Source organism: Chelonia mydas, chromosome 3 (genome assembly GCF_015237465.2).
Source record: "Chelonia mydas isolate rCheMyd1 chromosome 3, rCheMyd1.pri.v2, whole genome shotgun sequence".
Classification (NCBI taxonomy): domain Eukaryota; kingdom Metazoa; phylum Chordata; order Testudines; family Cheloniidae; genus Chelonia; species Chelonia mydas.
Genome location: NC_057851.1, coordinates 128,397,140 through 128,411,014, shown reverse-complemented (window position 1 = coordinate 128,411,014; position 13,875 = coordinate 128,397,140). Strand labels below are relative to the sequence as shown.

General features: G+C 43.3%; 1 protein-coding gene across 3 annotated transcripts in view; it reads left to right on the top strand.

Annotated features, from left to right (window-relative positions):
- The first annotated feature begins 1,342 nt into the window (after window positions 1–1,342).
- SIPA1L2 (signal induced proliferation associated 1 like 2) overlaps window positions 1,343–13,875 on the top strand; it is a 235,821-nt gene continuing 223,288 nt past the window's right edge. For 2 of the 3 annotated variants that reach the window (XM_043543298.1, XM_043543299.1), the window contains exon 1: window positions 1,343–1,528. The gene's annotated coding sequence lies outside the window, so the exon portion shown is untranslated. The remainder of the gene's footprint in view (window positions 1,529–13,875) is intronic. The other variant, XM_043543300.1, reaches the window with a different exon arrangement.

The following is a 13,875-nucleotide window of genomic DNA, read 5'->3' as shown; positions in this document are numbered from 1 at the left end:
TTCAACTGTCAGGATGATGGCATGAAAATTAACATATTTATTGTGCAACCTCATCTTGGTCTACCAATGGAAACAGACTGATGACTTTTTCAAAGCCAAAACCAGATGTTGTTTGCATCACTTATTACAATACCCTGAAGTTTGTGAAGGCGGTGGAAATTTGGATAAATAGTTGTGGCCTATTTATTAAGTAAAGACAATGTGTTCTTTTCTGTCATAGACAAGCTGAAGACATTCTCTGCCCCAGTTCACTATCTAAAAGAGTGGCATACAGAAGGCAGAAAACAGAGGGTCATTCAGAAGAAATAATTTAGTGTGTATTTATTATAAGTATCTTTATTGATTTCAAAACAATCCTATCAAACTATATATAAGAATTACAGTAACTATGGAAAAATAACAAAGATGGACAATGCAAAAACAGAGCTACACCATCCTAGCTCAGTGGAGTTCTCATGTACTTCTCACTTGCATATGTGTGTGATCCATGTAGGCTTTCATTATTATTCAGAAAATGAATGTTTATTAATAATGATCGTATATTTTAAAATGGCTACTAATTCAGTTCTTGTGGGGCTCCAAGCAGAAAAGAGATGTTAGGAAGGATTTGAACGAGGGGCGGGTGGGGGCCTAGCGCACAGAGTTTGGAAGGTTGCTCTGTGCTTAAGGCACAGAAATAGGAGTGGGAGGACATGGAGTGGGCACTGACGCGAAACAGACAAAACCCAGCAAGAAATAAGACCAGAGATGTGTGGGTCTGGGCGGAGTTGTCCAGGGTCTTGAAAGCGAAGACAACGCTGACTGACTGTTGACGTGATGTGTACAGCCTTGCCGCAAAGGGCGCAGCCTGGCTTCTAGCTCAGTTAGTGCGAGAGCAGGGCCCGATCCTTCATTGTCTGATGCGGATAAAGGAGTTGTCCGAAGTTTTCTTTGGGAGCAGGAGCGGCAGCCCGCGCCCCTCACACAGCGGACCGGGCCCTATTCATCCCCCGCAGGGCCAGAACCCCTCCGCGGTGCAGCACCACCTGCCCTTGCAGCCGCTGCTCCCCGCCCAGCGCGAGCCCCCCACGTTCCCCCCAGGACGCCCCAGAACGTGGAGCCCAGGCGCGGGAGGGTAAACAGAAGACGACCAACGGACCCCGCCGCAGGGAGCGGGGCCCCCAGAGGGTGTGGGCGTGGCGTTGCTCCTTGAGAGACAGGGCGAGCCCCCAATCGAGAGTTAAGATTCCTCCAAGGGCTGGGCTTGAGGCGGTGGAACCAATGGGAGGACGGGGAGGCGCGGCCAGGGGCGGGGTGCGTGCGGGAGGGCGGGAGTCTCGCGCCCCCTCCCTTCCCCGTCCGGCGGCCGCTGAGAGACGGAGCCGAGACTCAGCGCCGGCAACTACGCCGGGCAGCGGGCGCGAGAGAGCGAGTCGCTCCGCAGCCCCGGCCGCCCCTGCCCAGCCCGGAGCGCCCCGGGGAGCCGGGCGGGGGACAGGGCTAGGGGGGCGGGAACCCGCAGCAGCGCTCGGCTGGCGGAGCGTGCCAGGTAAGGAGCCGTGCCCGGGGCGGGGTGCGTGTGCGGGTCTCCTGGGGAGAGGGGCGAGCGAAGCGGGCTTGGAAGGGTTGGCGCGGGGGTGGGGGAGTCACTTTGCGGGGGGGGGAGCCCCGGGTTCGGGTGGTGTTTGGAGGGATGGGCGCGAGCCGAGGCTGGGGGGGGGAGCGGTCTGCAGGGGGCACCCCAGTTTGGGGAGGGTGGGGATCTGAGGGGCCGTCTCGCCAGCCCCACAGCAACCACCATGGTGCCTGCGGCGGGAGGAGAGACTCCCCGGAGGAGGCGGGGTGGGGGGAAATCTCCCCCAGCCGCCCCCACCCCCGCAGCGCAGTGGGGCACCCCCTTTCTCGGCGTTACACCTGGCGTGGGGCCGCTGCGCCAGGCTGTTAAAAAGAGCTCCAGTCTGCTGCGTAAAGCATTTCCATGGGGGGTCGGTCGCCTCGAGGCGCTGCTGCTTTTTTTTTTTTTTTTTTTTTTTTAAAAACAGGTCTGTCAAGGTGCGGTGGTCTTGAAAAGCAGCTTTTTAAAAAAGTTTATTTTTTATCCGGCATCTGTGGGATATTTTTCGGGAGAGATCATGGAAGAGAGACTAGTGTAGATTTAGGGTTAGCAGAGGGATACACACACTTTTAACAGATTGAACTGGTCCTGTTTCTTTAAGTGATTTCACAGACCATTTGATGTTTGTTTATTTTGTATATAGGACCCTACATTCTTTTTCAAAAGCATCTTTTGCTCTCTTTCTTATTTCTATAATACAGTACTCTGATATGTACCCCGTGATCCGTTTTCAAACTTTTTTTTAGTGTTAAAGTGTCAGGTTCATTCCCTGAAACACAGGCGAGAACTACTTTGTGTTCGTTTACTTATTTTTATGTTGCAGTTACTGCATAACATAGTCTTTTGCTTGGGAGGTATTAGTCAATAGTGGCATGCAGCTAGCTTTAGCCTAATCTTGACAAAAGACTGCTCTAAAGTTGACTACTGTCACATGTGTGTATTAACATACTAAGTGGATCAGTAAGCTGTTAATATTAATTGTAGGATAACTTTAAAACATTGGTACTTATGTTGTAACTCAGCCTTTCTTCTTGTGGCTAAAACTTTATTTTTGTTGCTCATGATGCTGAAGACCCATGCAAAGTTGATACGAATTGCTTGTGTGAATTCTTTTCTTGAGTCTTTTGTGTGCAATTTTCATTTCTAAATGCTTACACTAGGTGGCTTTCTCATATCAGAAAACAGGGAATGGTTCTGACTTGTCTGTCTCTGCTGCCTAATTTATGTATTTCTGTTTTTCTACAAATTCTAAGATGCCTTTATAATCAGTTATGCACTGATTAGACCTAAACAGAATTTAAAGTTTACTCATTTACAGTTTATTGTTTTGATCAGTATCTGACTGTTGACAGAAGTAATTCTACATACACATTATTACCAATATTTACAGTAAATCTTTTAGTTCTAAGACAAAGTCAGATGTTCAGAAAAATATTTAGGGTATTTTTATAGGAGATAGCTATTTAGATTGATTTGGAAGTTTGAGAAATCCAAGTATGGGGTTCATGATAATGAAGCGGATTGTTGTTCATTTACAACAACCCAGTCTAAGTTACCATTTCCTCCGATCGACTTTTTTTCTTTACTTGTTTATTTTAGGACTGTGTTGTACTAACACTCATGGGGAAAACTGCAAACCTCTCCTAAATTCTGCAGATGCTTTTAGAGATGCCATGGTACACTTCAACCCTGAGTTTAGTAGCACAGCGCATCAGCGCTTGCTGGGTTTAGGAATGATCGTGGCCCCAATCCTGTATTTTAAGTCCAAAACTCCCATAGTGTTCAATGGAATGCAGCATTGGGCCACATATTTTCTTATTGTAATAGTATCTCTGGAAGATTTTAATTTTAAAACCACTCTGAAATGTTTGTTTATGCAGAAATGTTTAAATCATCAAGGGTTGTAATGCATTTTGGACATTTAACATTACTGAGACTCAACAGTTGATTTATAATTTATGTAATGTTCAGATAAAGCATGATCACAGAGAGAGGTCTCTGAATTCATTGTCTTGGTTTTTGCACATCCAGTAGGTTGATTTGAGAGGACATAAAACATCAAGGAATACCTGTGTGTCAGGTTACAGGACCACTTAACTAATGACATTTTTGATCAGTAAAAAGCCTATTACTTCCTTATATTAAAAGTCTGACATGAAATCTAGACTAAAACAGAAGCTGAAGCCTACATTACTGGCGTTAACATGCTGCTCAAGCAAGGACATTCTTAAAGGCTTCTGTCCAAGGAGAACCTGAATTTCAGTGTTGATTGTCTGACACAAATATGACACTCATTTTTTTGGGTAGCCATTAATTACGATCAGTGTGCAGTATGATTCACATTGTGAATAAGGAGAGCTAGAAGAGGAACTAAGCAAAGCTGTGATCAAAACAGGCAAAATCAGAAATCTCTTTTGCTGTTTGACATTTACAAGTGAACTGAGGCAGGAAGCCGGCTTTCATTTTCAGCTTTACATTGGACACATCAGTCACTCATTGCACCCAGGATTTTTAAGTGCAGATCAGCAGTTTGACCTGCAGGCAGTAAGAAAATAATTTTCATTTGCCTAGACTGGGATTTTGATTGTCTTGTGGTGTTGGAGAATAGAGTGTTTTGTAACTTCATGCCTCTTACAGATGAGTGAATGGGGTGCTGTAACAATGAGTGAGAGCTGCCGTGTAATCAGTGTAAAAATACAAGATGCACACTATAGATATAGTGACTATGGAAAGAGGGTGGGGCTTCTGCTTATCTAGTTTCTCACATTAGTCATTCAAGCTTTCCAACAATAGCAATATTGTCAGCTTGAAATGAAACCTTGTTTTGAAGAATGCTGCTCTATCTCAGTGTGGTTTGTTTTGCAGTTTAAAATGCTATACTTTTTATGTTATGTTTTATGACCAGACTTGACAGGTGATTGGACAAATTGGATTGTGAATCAGTGAACTAAAAGGTAGACAATTCCTATTTTTATTGTTTAGGTTGCAGTATTGTATTTATAGTATATCCTATAGTTTAGTTTGTATCTGACTTCTGAAAACCATTCATTTTTGCAATCTTAAAAAGGCCATTTCTGAGGAGAATCTCATCTTCTTGTAATCTGAGCAGGCTGGACAGTTGAGTTTAGTGATGCTTGTTCTTTCTTCAGTCCATTTATTTCACCTGTGTTTCGTGGGAGACAAAAGGGAAAGGCTCTCTGCTAACTCAGTCTCATATGATGAATGAATGAGTATACTTTTTAGTTTAGAGCTCTGATGAATACAATAATTGTTACTTGGAAAGAATGGCTTCTGATTTTTATTATATAAAAATGCTATTTTCTCTAACAAAAGATGCATTTAGAGTGTGTCTGGCAAAAAAAAAAAATATTCAGATAGACCTGGTGCATAATTGTTTTGATATTAAGGTACATAATTTGGATTTTCAAGAAAGTTTTGGACTTGAATGAAGTACACGTCCTCCCCCCCCCCCCCCCTTTTTAAAGATTATTAATGTTCAATTCACTTTATTACAGTGATGCTAAAGTTCAGACATATACAACAAAAGCAAATCGTGAAGACTGGAGACTTTACCCCATGATCTCTCTATCTGTAGAGCAATGACCAGATTTTCAGCCGTATCTAGGAACAATTGAATGAGTTGAGAAGAGTGGGAAGCTTAAATTTAGTGGGACTCTTACTTTTTGAGTTGATAGCTGAAATGATGTCATGTTAATGTTGTTGTGATAGTTTTGTGTTTAAAATTCTTATTAGAAGCTATGTAGAACTTATTGTTTGGATCATTAAGTTATTTACAAATGTATAATTACAACAGCATTTAGAAAAATCCACTTGGAGATGATGAGTAGTGAGTTTCCCTAGTGTGTGTGAAATCATTTTCTACAGAATTAAAGGTTCCCTTTCCAAATAAAGTTTCTAAACTTCATGACTATAAAGGCAATTTCCCATACTTGCAATAAATGTGAACAGATACTCTCTTTTCTTCCTGAATCTGCAGACAGCTCCAGTCACTACTGCTGTTCATAGGTTTTAGGAGCAGTAGCTGCTACCTGAAATGAAACAAGGCATTTGCTTAGTTTCACTACTGTTGTTGAGGATTCTGTGGGCACAGTGACACTGACAAGAAATTATTGCAGCTGCACCCTATCCCTGTTTGAGAAAGCTGAGCAGTATTGTAGGAAGTCAGTGTGGCTGTTTCTGATGAAAAGAGGCCGAGGAGAGGTAGGCCACTGCCCAGCAGTAACCAGGGAGGCTCAAGATGGGTGAGGGGTTGAGAATATCTTTCTCGCTGTTTAGAGGTCAGAGGAAGGCTCTTCAAATTTCAGACACTTACATTGAAATCCTGGCCCAATTAAAGTCAATAGGAGTTTTGTCATTGTCTCTGACAGGGTTAGGTTTTCATCCCTAGTATGCAGAAACTGATGTGAAAAAATGGAGTCTCTGCAGATTCCAGGATAGATCTCAGTATCCCCTCTTCTTCCTTAGCTTCCCATCCAAGTTCTGGGTTTCTCACCAGGGCCAGTGCCTGTGGACTCTGTTGATGGCTCTCCATCTTTCATAATGGCTCTGAATTACATGAAAAGAAGTTGAAAGTTGAGAATGTATTGGAGTAATTAAAATTCACTTTGGAAGATAGGAAATATAAATTTAAATTCATATTTCATTTTTCCAATCTATGTTCACTTTATTGATCTTTACTTTAAACTAGACAGGGTCTGTGTTAAAGTTACATAATTGACTATCTTTTTTGTTAATAAAACTTAATGGCAGAGATTGCATAATTATTGAAACAAAGTCTACTTTGAACGCACTTTGGGGGATGGAGTAACAATGTTGTATGAAATAAAAATGTTTGTGTAGCCTAGTAAGTATCCTTGAGCCCTTCTATAGATGCTTTCATAGGTTGCTTTCTATTTTTTGGGGGGAGGGTGGGGAGGATCAAGCTTTGATTTGATGTGCAATAGATTGAGGGGCCAACTCTGGCCCATCTCTAATTCCTTAATGCTGGATCTGATTCGTATGGGATTTCACATTCAGCAGTCAACTCTCTAGTTCAATTGTTACAGGATATGAAAGCAGAATAGAAGAGAAGCAAAGCCAGAATACAGCTTTTATAGTTTGTTAAATGTACACTTTGCTTAAATATTTATGGTATCTTTTTTTCTCTCAGAAGAAGGATTAAAAGGGGGAGCTGCAATTAACACACTGCTTAGAGTAGCTGGCAAAATTCTATTACTAAAAAACAATCCAGTGTTTTTTATGTATTCTGTAGAGCAAGCTTTATGAAAGAAGATTTCAATTACTTTTTTTTGTTTGTTTGTTTCTGAGGTCTGGAAGCTATTTACTCCCTTCTGCTCCTGTCTCTTCTCCCTCAACCCCCGTTGTGTTCATTTGTAGCTTCTAGTTCAGAATAAAGTATTTATTCGTTTTATAAGTCACCTGAAGCAAACAAAACCCAACCCCCCAGGTATTTTCTCATATTCTTAACACTGGAAGTAACTATTTTAAATGCTCTTAATCTTATGCTCAAAATCTCATTGAAATATTAGTGAGACTCGATAGTGAAGATTAAATACATATGTATATTTTGTTATACTTGTTTTTGCTTATTGTAATAGCTAGCTATCCTTGAAGAATTAGGAGCATCTTAAGGTGAAGAGGTTATCCTTGCTATTCTGCTGGAGTAAAGTAAACCTAGTCTTTGCTTTGTGAGGTTGTCAGGATGACAGCTTATTATTGTCCTGACTGTTTTTCTGTATCAATGGAGGGAGCTGTTTAAAAGAGTGAGTGGCTGCTTTGCCACATTGGTGCTGTGAGGGTTGCCAGCTGTGATTTGGATTGAACAGGATGGTCTGGGTTTGTCATGTAAAAATTCTAATTGAGAATGAATTCAAACCCAGTGTGAGAATAATTTTGTTCGTTAGACTAATGCAAAACAACCCATTGTATTTACAAATCCAAGTCCTATTTTCCCAGTCGTATTGTCATTATTACTCTGATCTTTTCCATTCTGAAACTCAAAGCAAAGTATTTGAAGTTTGACTGTGGAATTTGTGGGATGGGTTAGGGCAAGGCAAGGCAAGAATTTGATTTAAGGTCTGGATTGTGTCGATTTGCTTAATCTGACAATAGAGAGCTAGAGTGAAAATGCTAGGCATTCCTGCTCTTCTGCTAGATGTATTGATTTATGTCATCCACACAAATACATTATGCAGTAAATGTTCAATCATAAGCTATTCACTAATGGTAGCGTTGCCAGTTGGAAATTAGATGCTTGACGTTTTTTAAGAATTTGTATTCTGTTCTCTACCAAATGCATAAGGCATGCCTGTTTTATACCAGTTAGTTACTTGAAACTAAATGACCAGAAAGGTAGTTCTCTGTATGTGGTCATAATATGTAAAGTGCCAAACAAGTACAGTGAAGATGATTGTTTTAATTTCATATGAGTTTGTGAATATGCTTAGTGGGGTGAGAAATGTGTGTGAGAAGGTATAGAATGGGTTTGAGTAAAATAGTATTTATTTTCCAGGGAAGACAGAGGACTTGTTAGCAATGGTTTTATTGATTTTGATGGATCATGAAGTTGTCCTCTATCTTAATTTAGGAATCACTTTGATTTGTGTTTAGCTATATTTGCTAACAATTGGCATCCAAGTAGTTAAAGTACTCCATTAGATCAATATCCAGTCATTTCAAACTCCTTAATAGTCCAGCAGTTTTTTCATTCATGCTTTTCTTCCATCCTAGGGGTTTGTAGTAGATATGTACTGCAGTTTCTATGTTCTTGTATCTTTTTATTTGACATTTTGCTGCTACCTTCTTTTCTTTTTTTCTAGTATATTGCTGATTTTGTAAATACTGTAAACACAAAAGATCCTTTCAAGGGTGATTTATGCAAATTAAATATTTGCATGCACAAATGACCAGTGAGGCAACTAATTTGCAAAGTGCTTGTGAAAATACCGTGGCTATGTGTGAAAACAGAGTATTTGCATAAATAGTTGTGTTCACTCATCTTTGAAAACCAGACCCATGATGATGCTCCTCACCTTTTCTTCCTTTTCTCTTTCCTCTGTAGACTGTACTCAACAATGACAGGTTTCAGAGTAGCAGCCGTGTTAGTCTGTATTCACAAAAAGAAAAGGAGTACTTGTGGGACCTTAGAGACTAACCAATTTATTTGAGCATAAGCTTTCGTGAGCTCACGAAAGCTTATGCTCAAATAAATTGGTTAGTCTCTAAGGTGCCACAAGTACTCCTTTTCTTTTAACAATGTCAGTATTCCAGTGGACTAATTTCACTACATTAAATATGCAGGAAGGTCAGAAGTTGTCAGACTTTTTATTGTGTGGACCTCTGTTTAACAGAGGTTCTCATGGACTGACCATTTTCTCTCCCACTAACAACTGTGTAATTGCCATAACATTCTGGTGACAATTACAGCAATTGCTTATGTGGAAAAATATTAGAAAAGAATTAATGTATTTTAGCTGTCTATTATATGCAATTTAGCAACAGGAAACAAGGCAGGGAAACCAGATTCATGTAACCAGCCGTTTCTCTATGGACCGCCACCAAGTGCTTCACTGATTTCTCAGATTCTGGTTAGTGGGTGGATGGTACATATATACATATTATGCCATACCTTGCTCATCAGGAAAAATATTAGCTGATCCCTTAAGTAGCATTTGCATATATGATGATGGCCACATATTTAAAATGCAGTTTAAGTGGTGTATTTAAAAAACAAAAACAAATTTCGTTAAAGCTACATTGCAAGTATCCAGAAGACTTTCCCATCACATCATTAAAGTTTCAAGATGGGTTAGTCTTTTTTGGCTTTTACACGTTGATAATCTGATGAAAAGAACTTTTTTTTTTCTTGCTGAAACAATTATAGATTATAAAAGTTACATCTTTGCACCTTGTGCATATTATCCCTCCACCAAAAGTAAACAAACAAAATAAAATTCTGGAGAAATTGTAGCTTTGCCTAAAACACTAGTTTAAAAATGTCTCATCTTGCTTGAAAACACTGATTATTTTTACATGTTTATAGAGAGTCCTGAGACTTTACATTGTGTTGCTGAAAGTGTAAATCTCATCAAATTAGGTTTACTCTTGCTTGTGGCAATTGCTATACCAAATCTTACAATTTGTACCTCTCCTTGACTAGTACTGTGGTGCCTTGTACTATACAATACCTTTTGGCTGACAGAGAATGAGTCTCCTGAACAATCTGGTTATCTTGTCCGTCTCCCCACCCAATTTTTGTTTTGCTTTGAAGGTGGAGTAAGTAACTGTTAAGTAGACACATAAAGGTAATCAAGTTGCTTTCTGTTTAGAGGTTATTATTGAATACTGAATACTATAGACATGTTCATCTGAATTTTTATTTTATCCTTTTATAAAACAATTTCTTTGTATCCTTCTTTCGTATTTATCACAAGTCCATATCTTACTCCTGAGGGAATTCTGTGCCAGAAAATTAAAAATGCTGTGTACAATATTTCAAAATTCTGCAATTTTGGTTTGTCAATAAATAAATGTGGTTCTGGCAGTGGTGAGCACAGGCCACTGGCTGCATTGAGGTGGGAAATCACCCTGAAGTCCCCTCCTCCCCCAGTACAGGGACTTGGCAGTGAGGCTGCACCTGACCCTAACAAAGTGCAAGGGCTGGGCCTTCCCCAGAAACACCCGGGGGCCTGGCCCCTTTGTGCTAGGTGTGCCCCTCTGTGCCAGGCACTGGGCAGGCTCAGCCCAGCAGGATGCAAGTTGGGGAGGGGGGGGGAATCCAGGTGTGGGGTGAGAGGTTTCTGTGTGGAGCAATCTGGGTGCAGGCAGCTCAGTGGGAGATCTGCATGCACAGGGGCTCATTGCGGGGAGGGGTTCTGGGTGCAGGGGCCATAGGCGCCAACTTTTCAAACTGCCAGGGGGTGCTCGACCCCTAGCTCTGCCCCGTGCCCTTCCCCATGCCCTTCCCCCACTCCACTTCTTCCCCAAGATACCGTCCCTGCCTCTTCCCACCCGGTTCTGCCCTCTCCCTCGAGTGCACTGTGTCTCCACGCCTTCCTGCACACCGCAAAACAGCTCTTCGCAGCAGGCAGGCGGCATGGGGACAGAGGGGGGAGGCACTGATCCATGGGGCTGCTGATGGGTGGGAGGTGCCAGGGGGTGGGTGGGAGTCGATAGGGGAGCTGCCGGTGAGTGCTGTGCACGCACCATTTTTTTCCCTCTGTGTGCTCCAGCCCCGGAGCACTCACAGAGTCAGCGCCTATGGCATGGGACTCTGCAGGGGATCCAGGTGATGGTGGTTGGGTTCAATGGGGGGTGGGATCTGGGTGTGAGTAGATTGGGCTTGGTGGTGGTGGGGGTGTCTGCCATTTTCTGTAGGGAAAAGCAGGAAATCTGCAGGTGCGGGGGGCTGTTTTCTGCAGATGTGCAGTCCTGCAGAATACTCCCAGGAGTAATATCTAGATTGTTCTGCCATCTAACTGCTGCAACGCTGAGGGTATCAAGTGTTGCAGTCCAATTTCCAATCTTCTAACTGTGCACTCCACCACCACATGTTGGATCATCTGAATCGCTGTCCTGCAGTCACACTGTGAAGATTGGTTAAGCCGAATTTCTGCATTGTGAAAGCCTCTCTTGCCACTTGGGTTAGCAATCAGTTAAGCCTAGTCCCGGATCTCCATCACAGGTTGCAAATAGGTGGTTGTAAGTTAGGACTTCAGAAGTTCATTGGCTCGCCGCTCTGTGAGGCCAGTCATCTGAGATTGGCACTGGACATGAATGCAAGAAGAACCTTTGCAACAGGATGTCACAAAGTCAGTCATGGCAAGTCAACAGGAACATCAGGTGTGCCTTTTCTTCTGGAGGTGTGCAGATCTTATTGTGGGAAATGTGCATTGCTTATTGCACCTATTGGAACCATTGTCAGCCTTGTGTGTAGCAGGTTATTTTCATCCATTGTAGACCTCCAGCTAGTGGTCTTTTAAGGGTGATGGTATCTTGTTGAAGTTTTAGGGAAGGTATATGACACACATACTAGACGTTAATGTGAGGCTCAGGCAACCACTAGTAATTAAGGCTACAATTATGTGTTGGAGGTCACGGAATCCATGACTTCCAGCGATCTCTGTGATATTTTCTGCCCGGGGCTGGAGCTGTCTGCCAGTGGGGCCCACAGCTGATAGCTGCTGGGCAAAAGAGGGACCCAGAAGCTCCCAGTTGCCCACTGCAGCTCCCTGCTCCAGTGCGGGGACCCTGCAGCTCTCAGCAATCTCAAAATCTCAGTCTCACCAACATATAAGTCCCACCTGCTCAACCTGAAGCAAATACTCACTAGCAACTACACACCACACAACAAAAACACCAACCCAGGAATCAAACCCTGCTACAAACCCCGGTGCCAACTCTGTCCACATATCTATTCAAGGGACACCATTATAGGACCTAACCACGTCAGCCACCATCAAGGGCTTTTTCCCCTGCACATCTACCAATTTGATATATGCCATCATGTGCCAGCAATGCCCCTCTGCCATGAACATTGGCCAAACCAGAGTGTTTCTATGCAAAAGAATAAATGGACACAAATCTGACATCAGGAATCATAACATTCAAAAACCAGTAGGAGAACATTTCAACCTCTCTGGCCACTCAATAACAGACCTAAAATTGGCAATTCAACAAAAAAACTTTCAAAAACAGACTCCCATGTGTAGCTTCAGAAGTAGACTTAATTTGCAAACTGGATACCGTCAGATTAGGCCTGAATAGAGACTGGGAGTGGTTGAGTCATTACAAAACCTAAACTTAACTTCCGCAGTACTAATTTCCCCTATTGTTACTCTCACTTCTTGTCAACTGTCTGTAATGGGCCATTCTCTTACCACTTCAAAAGTTATTTTTCCTCCCTTGATATCCTGCTGTTAATTGATTTATCTCGTTAGACTGACCTCACACTTGGTAAAGCAACCCCCGCATCCTTTCATGTATTTATACCTGCTTCTGTATCTTCACTCCATGCATCCGATGAAGTGGGTTCTAGCCCATGAAAGCTTATCCCCAAATAAATTTGTTAGTCTCTAAGGTGCCACAAGGACTCCTTGCTGTTTTTGCTGATACAGACTAACACGGCTACCACTCTGAAACCTGCTCAAGACTGTTGCCCCTGACTGTAATTATTGAACAAATATGGTGGTCTGCTTTTTATTTTTAGTTGGGTTATGTGTTTCAAGCCTTCATTCCTCCAGGCCTCACTCCCCATAGGTTTGCCAGGTGTCCGGTTTGTGACTAGAATGCCCAGTCAAGAAGGGACCCTGGTGACTCCGGTCAGCCCCACTGACCAGGCCATTAAAAGTCCAGTCAGCGGGGCTAAGGCAGGTTCCCTCTCTGCCCTGGCTCCACGCAGTTCCCACAAGCGACCAGCATGTCTCTGTGGCCCCTAGGTGCAGGTGTGATCAGGGAAGCTCCGAGCACTGCTCCCATTGTCCGGGAACTGGGGGGTGGCGCATGTGGACCTGGACAGTGAGCATTGTGCAGAGCCGCCTGGCTGCACCTATGCCTAGGGGCTGGACATGGCGGCCGCTTCCAGGAGCGGCACAGAGCCATGCAGGCAGGGAGCTTGCCTTCGCCCTGCTGAGCTGTCGACCAGGAGCCGCCTGAGGTAAGCTCTGCTCGGCTGGAGCCTGAACCCCCCGCCCCTGGTCAGAACCCCCTCCTGCACCCAAACTCCCTCCCAGAGCCTGCACCCTGAGCCCCTCCCCCAGCCCGAAGCTCCCTCCTGCACCCTGAACCTCTCGTTTCTGGCCCCACCTCAGGGCCCCAGCCCAGTGAAAGTGGATGAGGCGGGCAGGGCCGTGGGATTGGGGGGAGGGAGTGGGCAAGCGTGTTCAGTTTTGTGCAATTAGAAAATTGGCAACTTTAGCTCCCCCGCTTTGTCTCTAAGAAAAAAAGGCACCCTCATCTAGTTAGCTCAGTTGAGCTATCTTAACTTAAGCTGCTAAAATCTAGGTGAAGGTTTTAACCGTTAAGTAGGGTTTTCAACTGAGACAAGCAAGTTTGATTGAACTAACAAGATGGGGGAGGGATGTGGGAGTAGCACCACTCTTAGTTTAGATAAGGCTGTAAATGGAATGTCTCTTCCCCCGCCCCTTCTCCCCTGCATTCTGCTTGCACTTTGTATGTGTTGCTCCTGCCTTTTATTTGCTCTACAATCTACATGACCATGCTGTATTGGCCAGACTGAACAGAGCACTAGAAAGTGGAATGGG